A 17,815-nucleotide genomic window follows, 5' to 3' on the forward strand; every position below is an offset into this window, starting at 1 on the left:
CCATATTCATAACATTTGATGGAACCTCTTGATTTCTTTTCTCTACAGTCAAATTGAGCAGTATTCTTATTCTTGTTAAAGCTAGAGTTTGATTGAAAATTATTTCGATTACCCCTTGGTTTTCTAATATTTCAGAATCTTCCTAAATTGTCTAGTGAAAAGAGCCATTTCCTTCTCAGTAACAAGATTATCTAGAGAGGAAGAACTTTCTTCCTCTTTGACAGAATTGAGAGCAATATTTTTGGTTTTCTTAGAGAGGTTCATATTCATTTCCATTTCATAGGTTCTAAAAGACCCAATGACTTGATGATGTTTAACAGTTGTGAGATCTCTCATCTCAGAAAAAGTAGTTCTCTTAGCATCAAACCTATTAGGCAAAGATTTAAGGAATTTCTTTATCAATTTTATTTCGCAGATTTTTCACCTAGGTTGTGAGACGAGTTGGCAAGGGCACTGAACTTAGCATAGAATTCTTGGATAGTTTCTAAGTCTTGCATTCTAAGACTCACAAACTCAAAGCTAACCATATCTAACTTAGCTTATTTTACTTTTGCATCTCCTTCATGAGTAAGCTTGAGAATATCCCAAGCTTCTTTAGAAGTTTCACAGTTTTCAAATAAGGCATTCAAGGCTTTCTATTCAAGTTAGCAAGAGTCTGTTCTTCAATAGTCCAATCATTCTTCTCTTTTAATTCACATTCCCCAAAGGGATTAATGGTGGTTGGAGGATTCCAGCCATCTACAGTCATTTTCCAAGCCTTAGAATCTAAGGCAAGTAAGAAGGCATGCATCTTGTGTTTCCAAGCAGAGTAGTATTCACCATTAAATAATGGTGGGTGAGCTATAGAGCTTTGAGCTTTATCTCATTCCATAGAGATGACTTAGAGTCAGATCTACACTAATTAAAATGTAGTGCCTGCTCTAATACCAATTATAAACTAGGCCCTAAGCTCTGAAAGCCTATAGAGAGTGGGGTGACGTAGGCTACAGGTCAAAGACCTACCAATTTAAAAAACAGGTTCTGTTAAGTCATACAAGCACACATGAGCAATTATGCGATTCATAAGGTAAGACATTTAATAGCTGGAAATAAATGAGATCTAGAAGAGGCTTGGAGTGAACAAAAACCAGCAGTGGATCATTTGAGAATATTTGGTTCCATAGCATATGCACATGTTCTAGATGAGAAGAAAAGTACACTCAATGACAAAGGAGTGAAGTGTACGTTTTACGGAGTTAGTGAGGAATCCAAGATGAACAGGTTGTACAATCCAATCATTGAAAAAAAATAGTCCAGATGTTATATTTGATGAAGATGATGCATGTGATTGGAATGGTAATTAAAGAACAAAATTAGATCTTAGTGAATTTTGATGAAGTCGATGAAAGAATTGACGAGCAGTTGTAATCTCCTAATGAAGTTCAACTACTGAAATTGGTACTTGGGTAAAGGGAGTACATTAAAGCCCTAATAGGACAGACTGATGACAACAATGATCAAATGTTGTTAAGCTCATAATTTCATACATATACATGCCCTATTTACTTAATTTTTTTGTTTAGTTTCTTAGAATTCTGAATCGTTTATCTGTTTCTCTTTGTGTATTTTGTAGGTCAATAAAGCAAGAGGGCATTAATTCATGCAATTCAAGCATGTTAAGGTCTGATTTGGATGAATGGAAGAAGAGCTTAAAGACAAACCCAATTTGGGCTATACTCCCTTGTCAGTCCAATTTCGTAGGTCACATTGCAGGCCTTATTTCAGCGATCTACATAGCTCAAATGAGGAGGTATTCTTAAGTAAAGTTGATCCAATGGGTCTCTACTATGACACATCAAGAATGGAGCACAATTGGAATTATATAGAGTCCTCAGCCCACCAAACACTGAACTACGCTCAGGAGGCATTTTGTCTACGCTCGTAAATAAGTTAGCAATTTGTTTTGGCCTTAACTTCTTCTTCCAACCTTGTATTGGCCCAAATAATATATGGTTAGAAAGATACATCTCAACATCGCCATTTTCTTAACGGAAGCCCAATCCGTGAGCCCATGAAGTTGTTGATCATACTAACCTAAGGATGAGCTAAATGTTACTTGGTCATTCTAACCTAAGCATGAGGTGATTTCTGATGGTGGGGAAGTTAGGTGAGCTAATTCAAGTGGAGTTTTCTGGCAGCCATATAAAATAAAGAAGATGAAGTGGGTGTTGTTGGTGAACTAATTTTTAATGCAATTGTGTGTTAGGTAAAGTAGGTGTGGTTGGTGAACTTAATTGTAAACTTTGATTCACTTAACCCCTGTGCCTTTAAATAGAGAGTCTTCAAGGAGCAAAAGCATTCATAACATATTAATTCAAATTCCATCACATTGCACGCAAAGAGAGGGAAAGTTGAGAGTCACAAAGGGAGAGAAGAGAGAAGGCAGCAACTGGGAGGCTTTGGGGTCCTGACAGCCATGGGGATGAAGCTTTTCCATCTCTAGCATGCTATCCCTATCTTCTTCTCTTTCCTTTTCTTTTTATTTTCTTCTTGTATTTCCTCAATTTTACTTTGTTTTAATAAACATCATGATGATTTTAAGTTTTTTAAGTTTGATTGGTTTTCCAAGTTTCAATTTAGTTTCTTGTTCTTCTTCACCCTAGGGTCGTGACTACATTGGCCACCCTTCTTTTCACTTTTTCTTTTCAACATAATTTTTTTTCCAGCTCATTTGTTGCCTTGAATACATTAGAATCTCAAATACAATCATGTTCTACATGTCCCCTAGATGGTAAGATGTTTAATGAATGATAAGGCGACAAAAAGAAATGGCTAAGTGTTGGGTACAAAAAAGTTTACAATGGAACATGTATTGTAGGGGTTGATGGAGGAAAAAAAGGTTTAACAAAGATGGCCTAAATCATATCTTAGTTATAACTCTTCTAGTGAATCACACAAGCAAAAATGCATACAATTGGGTAAGACATGTAAGAGGTGTATAGTCATGGCTTAGGTACACAGAAAGCTCAAGAATAACTGTGCGAGACTTAACTAGCAAAAGAATAATGGCCTAGTTTCCAGTGAAGTCACCAGTTATGTGGGGGTCTTTTTTTATTGAGAAGGCTTAGCTAGGCTAAATAGTTGAAAATAGGTGGTTACAACCTTCAAGTCCCCCTTTCTGAGTAAGAAAAAACTAGGCCCAAAGTATCCCAAAAGAAAAGAAAGTCCTAGGGAATACTCTGTTATTCTTCTAGTGGCTCTTCCGACGACTGTTTGGATTTCTACGACATGCTTGGCTCTGTTCTTCTTCCAGCAACTCTTTCAGTGGCTCTTTGGATTTCTACAATATGGCTTGGCATGGGAGCTAAGAATCCATAATTTTAGCAAGAGAGAATTGTTGAGATGCTTGAAGCATGGTGTTGGAAAAGATATGGGTGATGTTTTAGGGCTTGGGTTGGTTTTTAAGGTTTCTATAGCAGCTATAGAGTATGGCTTAGGTATGGCTTCCTCTTGTTATGGTCGTTCTGTGTTTAAGGATTTGGAAAGGCTAAGGCTTGGGTGTCTAGTTTTTTTGGGAAAGTTTAGGATGAGCTTACCTAGGCTTGATTTGGGGTGTTTGAGCTTGGAATCACTAAGACTTGTTTCTGGGTTGGAATGTCTAAGGCTTGTTTTTGGGTGTTTGCAGAGGGTAAGCTTGCCTTTGTGTTGCTTGTCTAAGCTTGGAATAGCTAAGGATTGTTTTTAGGTTTGGAATTGCTGAGGATGGGTGATGCACACGCAGAAAGACAAAAAGGTGGGGAGCAACCTATGTGAAAGGAAACATCCAATGCAAATATTCAAGAAAACAAAAAAAAAGGGCAACTGAATTTTGCCTATGTGAAGGCTTCAAACCAGTCAAGCAAAATTATGCTGTGCAAAAGGAAAAGAAGTTATTTTATCCATAACCAGGCATATTAGTCAAAGAAAAATATATGTTGTGATAAATAATGCCAACCAAACTCTGTGGCATTGTTGTGAATTCAAGCAAACTTAGTGGCGCTATGGTGAATTCAAGCAAAATTAATGGCGTAATCGTAAATCCAGGCAAATGTGATGGCAGAATTGGAAATCTAAGCAAAATTGGTGGCATAATCCTAAATCAGGAAAGACTAATGGTAGGATCGTAAATTCATGAAGAAAAATAATGCTACCATTGCAACAATCGGATGCCCCAAGTTCATCACGCCATGCAATAATTCAATCAAATACCAAGAAATTCATGCTAGGAGCTCATGCAAATCAAATCTTTTCCTGATGATTAGGATGCACTTGGGGGCTGAGAAACGAATTCTTTACATCCACCACCGCACCAACAAAACCCAACACAAGCTTACCAAAACCACAATTGCAAGACCAAAGAAATCTCCTCAGATTTTCAATTCCAATACCTATCCCGCATCAAGCAGTGTCAAGCAAAACACTTCCAGCATATATTCCAAGCAAGCTTTCGGACATCCTTCCAACATCTAGCCATCATGACGGCGCGTCATCACCTCCGCTGAGGTTTTGTCCAAAATAACCCTCACTCTTTCCCAAATAGTTCCAAAGCTAAATGATGCCAATAAACATGTTAAAATATTTTTTTTTCTAGCCTTCAACTCCACTACTCACAACTTCTATAATTTCCATAGCTAAAACCCAAACCACTCAAGCACATCCACCTCGCTATATAGTCTAAAAGCTATATGAAACCATGCCACCTTAAAGAACACTCTAACAATCAAGCCCAAAGTCAAGCAGCTGGAACTTATAGCAAAGTGTTGGAAGGTGTCGGCCCCATGACCTTCCCGGAATCCATATAAAGCTACCATAACTCATACCAAACTGCGAAGCATACAAGTCAATACTAAGTGTACAAGACAACACCAAGCATACAAGCCAAAGCTAAGCGCACACACCAATACCAGATATCCAAGTATACAAGCCAAAGCCAAGCGTACAAGCCCATACCAAGCATACAAGTCAAAACCAAGTATACACACCAATACCAAGCATACAAGCCCATACCAATTATACAAGCCAAAACCAAGCTTGCAAGCCAATACCAAACATACAAGCCAAAATCAAGCGTACAAGCCAATAACAAGCATAGATGTCAATACTAAGCATGCAATCCTATATCAAGTATACAAGTCATTATCAAGGATGCAAGGCAATACAAAGAACATAAGCTATAACCATTCAAAATCAAGCCTCCTTTGTCACTCAAGAAAATCAGCCAGGCAAGCTAAACTATTTTGGGCTAAGCAACAAATTCAACCAAGCGACCAACTTTTGGTAACTCTAGTGAATAACTTCCGATATTATAGTGTCTAGGAAAAGTTCTTGAAGGAAACACCTTTGGTCTCTAAGAAGGATTGGGTTTTAAGCGGGACCTTTGTGGCCCCTCCAACCTTCCTGGAAAGTACCTGGCTGTGATTTTTGGAGACCCTCAAATGGTCATCCTTGAGTTGTTTATTGTTACATTTAAATATGTATGATCAAATCCCCACTCCCTTTGTGGCTTTGAAGGACAAGTGCCATTCCAAACTCTTTACAGTATTCACAAGCATAGTGAGGTTGGAAGAAGAATAATGCAACAAGCCCCTCAACAATGCAATTATCCGAGCATAATCTATGCACTAAGCACGCAAGAAACATCATAAATTCAAATTCTAACACACTAAACACACTTAGTCAAGCAAAACTTTCACAACATGCCAAGCAATTTCACGTACCAAGCTAACTGATCAGGAAAATCGAAGCAAGGCAAAAGGAAACTTACAAATCAATTACAGCTTGCCAAGAAAATTCTCTAACCCACATGCCAAGAGAATTACAACATGCCAAGAAGATTCATCGACACAATTCACATGTGCCAAGCGAGTTATAATATGTCGAGAAAGCAATCCAAGCAGTCAAGATTATTCAAATGGGTCCAAGCCATAATAAATCATTGCAAGCTATTTGGACACATGCCTACTCTCATGCCAAACCATACCATGCAATCCTGGTCTGCAAGCAACATGCAATATCCAATTCCAATCGTGCCTCTGCCAATTATTTTGGGCTGAAATTGATTATTTGGTCCATCTCGCTACCACTTCATGGCCCCAATAATTAAGGGGGCTAATGTTTAGGCCCAAAATGTTAAGAGAAGCCCAAAGGCATCTAAACCCCAGTATAACATACAATATTTACCACATGCTAATCTAAATTATATTTTGGGAATTAATTCATTGAATAAATATAGAAACAATGTACATGTCATGCCAAGCAAATAATATATTTTCCTATGCTAAACCACCTAACAAGCTTAAGTGGGCCGAAACAACATACATGCCTAGGCCTTGCTGAGCGGTTTGTGGTGTGGATCGGTACAAGGATCCATAAGGCCTATCAAGGGTTCAAAAGAATGGAGGTTTTGGGCTGCTTGGGAGCTTCAAAACCCAAGCCCATTTTCTTGAGCCATTGAATAGGTAAGTAGAGAGAACGTGCATTAAATCACCGACCCAACCACCAGCCTCTTCTACAAGCATAAAAGCTAGAGCTACCCACTCGTCTTCCTCCAGCAATTAACCTACTAGTATTAAAGCCTAGGCAAGCTCATCTTCAACTTGCCCCAAATCAAGCTTAGACACCCCAAATCAAGCCGAGACAATCTCATCTTCAACTTGCCCAAAAAACCCAGAAACCTAGAATCCCAAGCCTTAGCCTTTCCAAATCCTTAAACATAGGTTGGGTTGGTGATGGAGGTGGAGGTGATGGTGGTAGACGATGTCATTTTTAAAAATTAATGACGGTATTATGGCAATTGAAAATTTTCATGAAGGGATCTTCTCCACTTCTTGTGAAATGAGCTTTCAAAAGCAACGTACTTTTAAAAGCTTATGTAAAAAGACCATTTCTTTTAAAATAATCAAGATATTTTATTTTTACCAAACACCTTAAACTACTTAATTTTACAATGAAGTTACTTTTTTTTAGGGAAAAAAGTAGTAAATTGAGCTTAACCCCCCTTCAAAGTCATTTTTCCTCAACTACAAACCATCTTTCTATTTTTGTTTGAATAAAATCAGGATTTTTATAAATAAAACCCGATGACTAAGATCCAACTCTACAAGTTACCTAATCAAGCCCAAAATCGAATTTATTGTAGTTTTCAATTCCTAAAATACCCCCAACTAAGTCATTATTGTATTTTGTATATTAATTTAGTTACCAATATAGAAACAAATTTTAATTGGATTGTAACTAACTGTACACAAAGATGTAGGAATTAATTTGAAAACTTCTTAAAAATTTAACATTAAATTCATATTTAACATACCTAATTGGTTTATTTAATAATTTTTTAAAAAAATTTACTTATCAAGTATACGTAATTAATTATCTATTATATTATTGTTTTATAAATATAATAGCATACATACACAACTCACCCATAAAAAAGCATCTTCCAATTATTTCTAGGCTAAAATTGATTATTTGGCCCATCTTTCTACCACTTCATGGCCCCAATAATCAAATGAGCTAATGCTTAGGCCCAAAATGTGAAGAGAAGCTCAAAGGCATCTCAAGCCTAGTATAACATACAATATTTGCCACATGCTAATCAAAATAATATTTTGGGAATTAATTCATTAAATAAATATAGAAATAATGTACATTTCATGCCAAGCAAATAATACATTTTCCTATGCTAAACCATCTGACAAGCTTAAGTAGACCCAAATACTATACATGCCTGTGGCTTGCTGAGTGGTTTGTGGTGTGGATTGGTACAAGGATTCGTGAGGCCCATCAAAGGTTCAAAAGAATGAAAGTTTTGGGCTACTTGGGAGCCCCAAAACACAAGCCATTTTGTTGAGCCCGTTGAATGGGTAAGCAGAGAAAACATGCATTAAATCACAGACCCAACTACCAGCCTCTTTTACTAGCACAAAAGCCAGAGCTACCCACATGTCTTCCTCTAGCACTTAACCTGCCAGTATTAAAACCCAGCTTTCGCTGTCTCAATCGTCATCACTAAAAGCTTAGACCAACAGTTGCTCCTCCAGGGCCTATAAAAGGAGGCATTATCCAGAACTAGAGGGGGGGAACCACATCAATAGTAGCAAGCATTTTCTCATTGTTGGAAACACACCAAACTCAAGCTTAACCCTTTCATTACTCTCATTTTCCCCTAGAAAGGCAGAGGCAAGCTCACCCTCTACTGGAAATCACCAGCCACAACCATTCCAAACCCGGAAACAAGCCTTAGATATTCCAAGCTCAGACAAGCAACACCAAGGCAAACATACCCTCTACGAACACCCACAAACAAGCCCTAGTCATTCCAACCCAGAAATAAGTCTTAGCTATTCCAAGCTTAGACGCCCAAAATCAAGCTGAGGCAAGCTCATGGGTTGGATTGGTGATGGAGGTGGCAATGGTGTTGGGTTGGTGATGGAGGTGGAGGTGGTGGTGGTGGTGGTAGACAATATCATTTTTTAAAATTAATGATGGTCTTATGGCAATTGGAAAATTTCATGAAGGGATCTTCTCCGCTTCTTGTGAAATGAGCTTTCAAAAGCAACATACTTTTAAAAGTGGATGTGAAAAGACCATTTCTTTTAAAATGATCAAGATATTTTATTTTTACCAAACACCTTAAACTACTTAACTTTACAATGAAGCTACTTTTTTTTTCAGTAGCGGGGGAGGGAGTAGTAAATTTAGCTTAACCCCTTCAAAGTCATTTTTCCTCAACTACAACCCATCTTTTTATTTTTGTTTGAATAAAATCCTATTTTTTCTAAATAAAACCAAATGACTAAGATGGTAAGTTACCTAATCAAGCGCAAAATCGAATTTATTGTACTTTTCAATTCCTAAAATACCCCCAACTAAGTCATTATTGTATTGTGTATATTAATGTAGTTACCAATATAGAAACAAATTTTAATTGGATTGTAACTAATTGTACACATGGATGTATGAATTAATTTGGAAACTTCTTAAAAATTTAGCAATAAATTCATATTTAACATACCTAATCTGTTTATTTAATAATTTAAAAAAAAAATTTACTTAACAAGTATACATAATTAATTATCTATTATATTATTGTTTTATGAATATAATAGCATACATACATAACTCACCCATAAAAAAACAATCTCAAATGGGCTGTAGTGAAATGCGGATAATGCAGGACTTCTACATTTAGAAGCTCGTGATCTGTAAGTCACCAGCAATGTTCAACTGATTCAAACTTAAGAGTCCATTCTTCCCTTTTGCTTTTATGTCTAGAGCAATCCCTACGTCTGTTCTTGTGTTGTGTTACATGAGGATGCCTTTAGGTACGATCATTGAGGACTTTGTATTGCAGGAATCCTATAAAGTTTCAAATGTTGGGGCAGTTACTTTAAAAATGCCCCGTCAGTAAGACTAAAGGCGTGATTTTTGTTGTTGTGGATACTAAAGGCATGGTTGGATTATAATCTAAGCAACGAATGGAACTGCTTTTGATTTTGTCTTTTCTTGTTTGACACAAATTGGAGGTTGGATTTCCAAACTGCTTCAGTATATATATTTGATGCCTAGTGATCAGGTTTTCAATAGCATTTGAGCATTAGCAATACTTTTGAAGACTCTTTCTTGGGTGTATACCGTGTATGACTCGATTTTCAGGTGCGTTCTCCGTGCTTTAAATCTTGACAGATTACTCACTCTGCTGTCAGATTTGTTTAAATAACTTCTACATTGTTTTCATCTTTATAGTTTACCTTTTATAATTACTTTGGTTACCAATTTAAGTTCATCATTAATAATTTTTCGATTTATGATATCGAAACTAAATATGATACTACCAGTTGCCCAATTAATTGTGTTAATAAGATTAAAGGCCATAGGCTCCAATTGAATTCCTTAGTCACTTGACATTGCCTATCATGTTGTGGATGTTCACGTTATTATCTGACAGATTTCTTAATGGCTTCATCAGGTTAATTAATGATTTTGTTTACGAATTATATGTTCGTTTTTTCGCCTATATATGTAGTGCACAGTTTCATGATTTTTATGAAACATTTAAATACTAGAAGGCCTATATATTGAAATTTAAAAATTAAATTATATAACTAGAGTAGTCCCGTCACACCCAAATTTTATGTTTTATCGTCTTATTTGCTTATTAGGGTGTAAGGTAAATGAATAAGAAAACTAAACAAAATTTTTTTATTTAAACCAAAGTAATTTACATCATAATTTTATAAGGAAGAACAATACTCTCTTATCCTAGCTTCTACTTAAAAACAGTACAATGCTATCTGCAATTAGTTCCTCTTATTTGCACATCTCATAATAAACCTCAATTTCAAATCCTGCAACAAATATAGAAAAGGGTAAGTACTAAGGCCCCGTTTGGTGTGCCAGATTTGACAAGTTCGGATAAGACTAAGAATGTTTGATGGGCCTGGCTTGAGTTGGGCTCGGCTTTAAGTCCTGTGAGTTGGTTGGTAGATCAATAAGCTGTACCATTGGACTTCGTTCTGGATCAATCCAAATTGGTCGAATTCTCTCTATCACCTATTTCTCTGTAAATGCATACAAAATGTATGACATATTAATCCAATTTATTTGATCTTTAACTGTGATTTTTGGTTAGATCAATACAACTCATTCTTTTGTGCAAAACAACTTTTCTAGTACCAATCCATGTTGTTTGGTATCAATCCTTTCAATTTTCCACCTCTTCATTGATGAGATTACTCAGATCTCTAGATGGAGTTAATCAACAAAATAGATTGCTAACAGAGCAATCTAAGTTTATCACCAACAATCACCTTTTCCTATAGACTCTCTGACACCGCAAATAGCTCTTCCATCCCTTCCTAAGACTCACCCACCTCAGGACTTGTTAGCCTTGAAGAATACTCAGCAAAATAGAGCGCTTATAGAGTGATATGTGCATTTGAAGTAAGGAGCTTGTAGTTCAAGAGTCTTTACCCTTGCATCCAAGGTCCTAGTTTCAATTCTTCCTTCCCCATATCGGTTATATTAAAATAAAGTAAAAAATTTGAATGCACAACTTGGTGTGCCCGTTGGTGTGGTGGTGGACAATTGCTTGAGAGCTGGTTTACATATAATATATGTTAGACTCAAAACTAATATTATTGTAACGTCTTTAGTTTTTTTTGTTTTTTTATTTGCCAAAGTTAAAACGGGAATGGGAGAAACTTACACGCACGGTACCATGCAGGCTTGAACATAGGATTATTTGGAAGCACATCAAAGACCTAGGCCAATCCAACAAACACCTTGGTTATATCTTTAGTTGAAAGCCCAAAATCATTAACCTACAAATAAATGAGTTAATATATTAAAAGTTTTAGTTTTTCACAAGTCCCTATGCAATCCTTCGATTTAACAGATGTTTCTAAAATTCAAAAAAAAAAAAAAAAGGGATGAAATAAAATAGTAGAGTAGAGGATCACTTGGTGTTATTTGATTATCGCTAACAACTTTCATTTTCCGGTTATTAATTAAGGTGGGGATCAGAATGACAGAGAGCAACAAAGATGATGACTCGGTGGTGGGAAATACAGATAATGCAACAGCAGCAGGAAATGATTTGAAGAATCAAAGTTCGGGTTTGAGTGAGAACAGAAAGGAAGACGAGTTATTAGCATCCTCGATTCGAAAAAAGCTTCCTCAGCAGTCTTCTTCACTCGCATGTAGCTGCATATTTAGAATCCCTCATATATTACGCAGGGGTAATGAAAATGTTTTTGTTCCAAACCTAGTTTCAATTGGGCCATATCACCATGGACATGAGGACCTGAAAGCCATGGAAGAAATTAAACAATGGTATTTGCATTGTCTCCTTGAGCGTAGAGGCAATCAGGAGGCCAGTATGATGTCCTTTGTGAAAGGCATTAGAAGCATGGAAAAATACTGTCGTGATTGCTACGGAGAAAAGGTTAATTTAAGTAGTGATGACTTTGTGGAAATAATGGTGGTTGATGGTTGCTTTATAATTGAACTCTTCCGCAAGTATATTACTGATTCTACCGCTGGAAAGTGTGCAACAAAGGTTTTCCCAGAAAGGGATGATCCTGTGTTCGACACATCATGGATGATCGCGACGCTCCTATACGACTTGCTTCTACTTGAAAATCAGATTCCTTGGAGAGTTCTCGACTGTTTCTTCAAGCTCACAAGAGAAAACGATGAAATAGAAGAAACTTCTCTATCTCAGCTTACTCTCAACTACTTCGAGTTTTACACCTTAGGGCGATATCCAAAGAAAATTGAAGAAACGGGAAGCAAGCATTTACTTGACTTTATAAGAAGATGTTTACTAGGAGGAACAAAAGAGGATAGTACTAATAATCATCCTAACTCAGATTGGGCTCCAATCCCTAGCGTCACAGAGCTTCTACAAGCTGGAGTCAAATTTCGACGTACTGACGATAGCATGCTCAACATAACCTTTGAAAATGGAGTTATGAAAATTCCACCGATCGTGGTTAACGAAAATGGTGAGTCCCTCTTCAGAAATCTCATTGTTTACGAGCAGTGCGAAGCCAGCGTGTACGAATGTAAAATTACATCTTATGCTGTGGTGTTGGATAACCTGATCAACACCAGCTCGGATGTGGACATTCTGGTGCAGAAAGGAATTTTATTTACCCATTTAAGCAAGGAGGATATAGCTAGCTTTTTCAATAAGCTTTACAATAACACCATCCCTGGCCATTTCTCTTATAAAGAGCTCACTGACAAAGTGAATGAGCATTATCACGGTCGCTTCAATAGATGGAAAACAATTCTCGCACGTGATTATTTCAACAATCCATGGTCAACTTTGGCATTTGCTGGTGCCCTCTTGGGTTTGGGTTTGACCTTCATGCAGACCTTTATGCCATCCTGGCTTACAAGGCTCCTAAAAGTGATGAAGGCTATCATTATCCATGATTATGTATGTTCTCGCGTCCTGTGCCAACTGTATTAGCTACTGTTAATTGTTTCACCTCCTGCAGTAGTTATGTTTTTTATGTCCCAATAAAAGCCACGACTATGTATTAAGTATTGTTTGCGGGTATGAATTGTTCCCAAGTTTAGCAATAAACAATGTAAATCTAATTCCTATAAAACTGTTACCCTCTTTTCGGCCGGGGCAAGGCCGACGGAAGGAACTTTTGGTCCTTCTTCTTTTTTGAGTGCGGGCGTGCCACCACCAAGCCCCGAATTTGGGCTTGAATGGAATGTGAGTAGATGGATGTGTTGCGTCCGAGATCTAACTTTAATCAAACGATTGTTCGGCCGAGCAAGGAACCTCCTCACGGCCTAGGCTCTTTCACTACCTCAGAGTCAAGGCTTTATGTGAGCAACCAAATGATGTGGAGTGGGTGGAGATGAAGATTGAAGGTGAAATGTAATGAAACGAATAACACGTGCATAAAGTAAAAGGTGCTTGAATTTAAATATAATTGAAAGACAAGTGCGGAAAGTAAAGTGCCACTACTACGTTTCACTATTAGCGCGACGAAGAACAACTCGTCACGCAAACATTACTTGCGCGACGAAAACAACTATTCGTCGCGCAATCCACTGAAAATTTGCGCCACCAAACTTTTTTGTCGCGCAAAATGTATATGCGCGACAAAACAATTTTTCGTCGCGCAAACAGAGTTAAAAAAAGTGGGGAAATTTTTTAGCGCGAAACATTTGCTTGCGACGAAAATATCGTCGCCAAAGGCAACATTGCGCGACGAAGAAATTCTCCGTCGCGCAAAAAGGACAGTCCCCTCATTTAGCGCGACGGAAAGACGTTTCGTCGCGTAAGAGAACAAGAGATATTTTATTTTTTGGCGCCAAAAATGACCTGGGTGGGATATTTTCTTTGCGCGACGTAATTACATTTCATCGCGTAAAGTTCAACGTTTACGCGACGAATATCTTGTTTTGCGCGACGGAATTTTGTTTTTGCGCGACAATTTGCGCGACGAACTTTTGGGCGACGGAAAATTCCAGCGTCGCGCAAAAGTTAGATGTCGGCAGGTGTTTGCGCGACGAAAAAATGGGTTTGTGCGACGAATGATTTGGTTTTTTGCGACGGGAGTTTGCGCGATGAATAAGTATGTTCGTCGCGCAAAGTCTTTCTTCTTCATATTAGAATTCTGCCATTACAGAGGCAGAATGTAAAAACAAAGCATTCTGCCTCGCCTTTCTCTCAACATCTCTGCCGCTGCTGGGATTTCAATACATTGATTGGGTAAGTATTTTTCGTCATTAGTTTAAAAGTATTAATTTAAGTTCGTACTAAGGTTTTTTAATTTGTTTTCGTTAGGGATATTTGTAATTAGCGATTGGTGGAGAACGATTGAGAAGGTATTTTATTTGTTTTATATATGTTTAAAATGTTCTTGTGAAGTTATATTTATATTATGTTGTGCGTAACGTAGTACAATCTGTTGTGATGTACGAAGTTAATTGAAATTAACTTCGTGCTTTTATTTTTATGTTTAGTAACACTTAGTTTCCCGTTCGAGATTAGTTGGATTTCGTGCATGGATGCGTAATGCATGACTGCGGTCCAATTAATTCTTGAATTGTCCCATTATTTGGACAGTTTGGTAATGCATAGTGTTGTCACGTAATCTATGGCTACAGGATTAGGTTTCGATTGTGGATATTTCGTTGTCATCTCGGTACGTTCTTCGGGTGGTACATAGGTATTTATACCTATGGCCACCTCAAGAACTGTAGCGAGATGTCGAAATTCATCCACGTCGAAATCTAATCTCATGTAGTCGAGGTTACGTGGCAGGAGTATGCATTCCCGAATGGGATAGGACCCTTACCGGAGGCATAAGGTGACATTATAACTTCGTATGAAGTTGTTGTGATTCTGGTTTCAGGAATTATGGACAGAAGGTGGATACAAAACCCGAACAGATGCGCAGACGAATACTTGGATGGAATCGAGGATTTTATTGAGTTTGCACGTAGACACAACCCGGTGCAACTAGAATCCGTTGTCCTTGTAGGAGGTGCAACAACACGTTATGGGAGACAATTGAAAATGTTGGATTTCATTTAGTAAGGAATGGAATGATTGAGACATATAGCATTTGGAACCTTCACGGGGAACAATTAGAGCATGCTTCGTCTTCAAATGCCACAAGAGTGGACAATGTTCAACCTATTGTGGATGCTAATGATCAAGTCATGGATATTATACAGGATGTTTTTCCATTTGCATCGACCAACATGAATCAAGAAGAGCAAGATGATGTGCCTACACCAATAGACAGTGCGGAGTTTGAACAATATGAGAAATTGTTAAAAAATGCCAACCAAGAGTTATACCCGGGGTGCGAGAGCTTTTCCGTTCTCACGGCCATTGTGGAGCTAATGCACGGAAAAATAAAGTATCGTATGTCGAACCTGTGTTTCGATTACTTTTTGGGGGTTTTCAAGAGAATGCTTCCGACGGACAATTGTTTGCCGAAAGACCATAAACAGGCGCAGAAGGTGTTGAATGGTCTTGGATTGGGTTATGAAAAAATCCATGCTTGCAAAAACAATTGCATGTTATTCTACAAAGAGCATGAATCGTTGGATACATGTCCTATATGCAATGAGTCGAGGTTCAAGATGACATCTCAGAATAGGACGACTAAGATCCCACAAAAAGTCATGCGTTATTTGCCCCTGAAACCTAGGTTGCAGCGATTGTATATGTCGACGCATACTGCCACAGACATGAGATGGCATCAGGAAAAACGGGTAGACGATGATGTGATGCGGCATCCTGCAGATGGGGAGGCATGGAAAGAGTTCGATCGAACGTTCCCGAGTTTGCTGCGGATCCCCGAAATGTTAGATTGGGACTTGCCACTGACGGATTCAATCCGTATGGGGTTCTAAACCAACACTACAACACTTGGCCGATTTTCGTATTCCCATATAATTTGCCGCCTTGGAAATGCATGAAAAAAGAATACATGATGATGACTGTTTTGATAACTGAGGATCCTGGGAGGTCAATCGATGTTTACTTAAGGCCGCTGGTTGATGAGCTGAAGGATTTGTGGACAAACGGTGTTCGCACGCATTTATAAATCAATCGGGAAGATGTTCACTTTGCGGGCAGCAGTTATGTGGATCTGTGAATGATTTCCCAAAGCATATGCAATGGTTTCTGGGTGGAGCACAAAAGGTTATATGGCATGTCCTGTATGCAAGGAAGATGTAACTTCTGGTTGGCATGCTGGAAAAGTTTGTTACCTTGGTCATCGGAGATGGTTGCCATGGGACCATGAGTGGAGGGAAAAAGATAAAGAGTTCGACGGGAACACTGAGCGTCGCCTTAGACCCAGAGAATGGTCCGGTGATGAGATATTGGACCAGCTTAACCGGTTGGATTTTGCTCCCTTCGGGAAAACAGTTAGTCGTATCAGACCTTCTACACATATGAACTGGACGCACAAGCCTATGTTTTTTGAGCTCCCATATTGGTCGAAACTAAAATTGAGGCACAATCTAGATGTGATGCATGTTGAGAAAAATGTATTCGACACATTGGTGGGCACGATTCTAGATATCGAGGGGAAGACAAAGGACACGATCAAAGCTCGTCTTGATTTGGAAAGAATGGGCATACGAAGGGGTTTATGGATGAATAGGGACAATGATAAAGCTAGAAGGGATCTTGCATTCTTTTCTATGAAACCGAATGACAAGAAAGAGTTTCTAAAGTTTGTATCGTCAGTAAAGTTTTCCGATGGGTATGCTTCTAATATCGCACGTTGTGTGAATGTTGACGGGGGTAAATTTACTGGACTTAAAAGCCATGACTGCCATGTGTTTATGCAACGCCTACTTCCTGTTGGTATTCGACACCTATTGCCGAAAGATGTAGTGAAGCCAATCATTTTGTTGTCCAGATTTTTTTCCCAACTGACGGCGAAAAACGGACATGTTTCAGTTGCGCCATGACATTGTCCAAGTCCTATGCAAGTTTGAGATGATATTTCCTCCAGCTTTCTTCACAAGTATGATGCACGTGATGGTTCACTTGCCAGAAGAGGCATTACTTGCTGGTCCTGTCAACTATCGCTGGATGTATCCAATAGAAAGGTATATAATCCTTATCATTTGTGTATGCATCATTATCACATGCTTGCTAATTTCAATCATATCGTTTTATTTTGGCAGGCTTCTCGGAGAGCTGAAAAAAAGTGTACGCAACAGGGCGAAGCCCGAAGGATCAATCGTAGAGGCTTGGGTTCAATATGAGTCGCTTACTTTCTGCGGAATGTATTTAAAAGATGTGGAGACGGTTTTCAATCGTCCTCAGCGCAATCATGATGGAGGTATGAGAAATGAAAAACTTTCTATTTTTGCCCAAAGCGCACGACCCTTCGGAGATCCTGGACGCGGAGAGTCGTTTTCTAGAAATGACATGGAGGTAGCGCATTGGTTCGTACTGAACAATTGTGATTGAGATCATGGGATACTTATATGAGCATGAAGAGATGATGAAGCGAGAACATCCATCACATTTGGTTGCCCAGAAACACCGTGAATTGTTTCCACAATGGTTTTTGGATTCTGTAAGTTATCAGTGTTTGTTATTTGAGAAATATAAATGTTTTTATAAATTTTGTCGACTAACATATGAATGGTTTTGTATAATATTAGGTGAATAAGTTGAAATCATCGAATTCCCAACTTACAGTGATGAGTTATATAACTTGGCGTTCGCCCGATTCGCTGAATTGTTCTCGGTTGTAATGTCAACGGTGTCAAATTTTTGGCCGAA

The 17,815-nt window shown here is 38.2% G+C and overlaps 2 pseudogenes across 1 annotated transcript; both read left to right on the forward strand.

Annotated features, from left to right (window-relative positions):
- Window positions 1–9,559: 9,559 nt before the first annotated feature.
- Window positions 9,560–13,139, forward strand: LOC103328413 (UPF0481 protein At3g47200-like; annotated as a pseudogene). The gene is made up of 2 exons (XR_016126461.1): window positions 9,560–9,672; window positions 11,531–13,139. The product of XR_016126461.1 is annotated as a UPF0481 protein At3g47200-like (transcript).
- A 2,185-nt stretch (window positions 13,140–15,324) lies between these two features.
- Window positions 15,325–16,989, forward strand: LOC148917674 (uncharacterized; annotated as a pseudogene).
- Window positions 16,990–17,815: the final 826 nt, after the last annotated feature.

This window comes from Prunus mume, linkage group LG4 (genome assembly GCF_029339155.1).
Source record: "Prunus mume cultivar Tortuosa linkage group LG4, ASM2933915v1, whole genome shotgun sequence".
NCBI lineage: Eukaryota > Viridiplantae > Streptophyta > Magnoliopsida > Rosales > Rosaceae > Prunus > Prunus mume.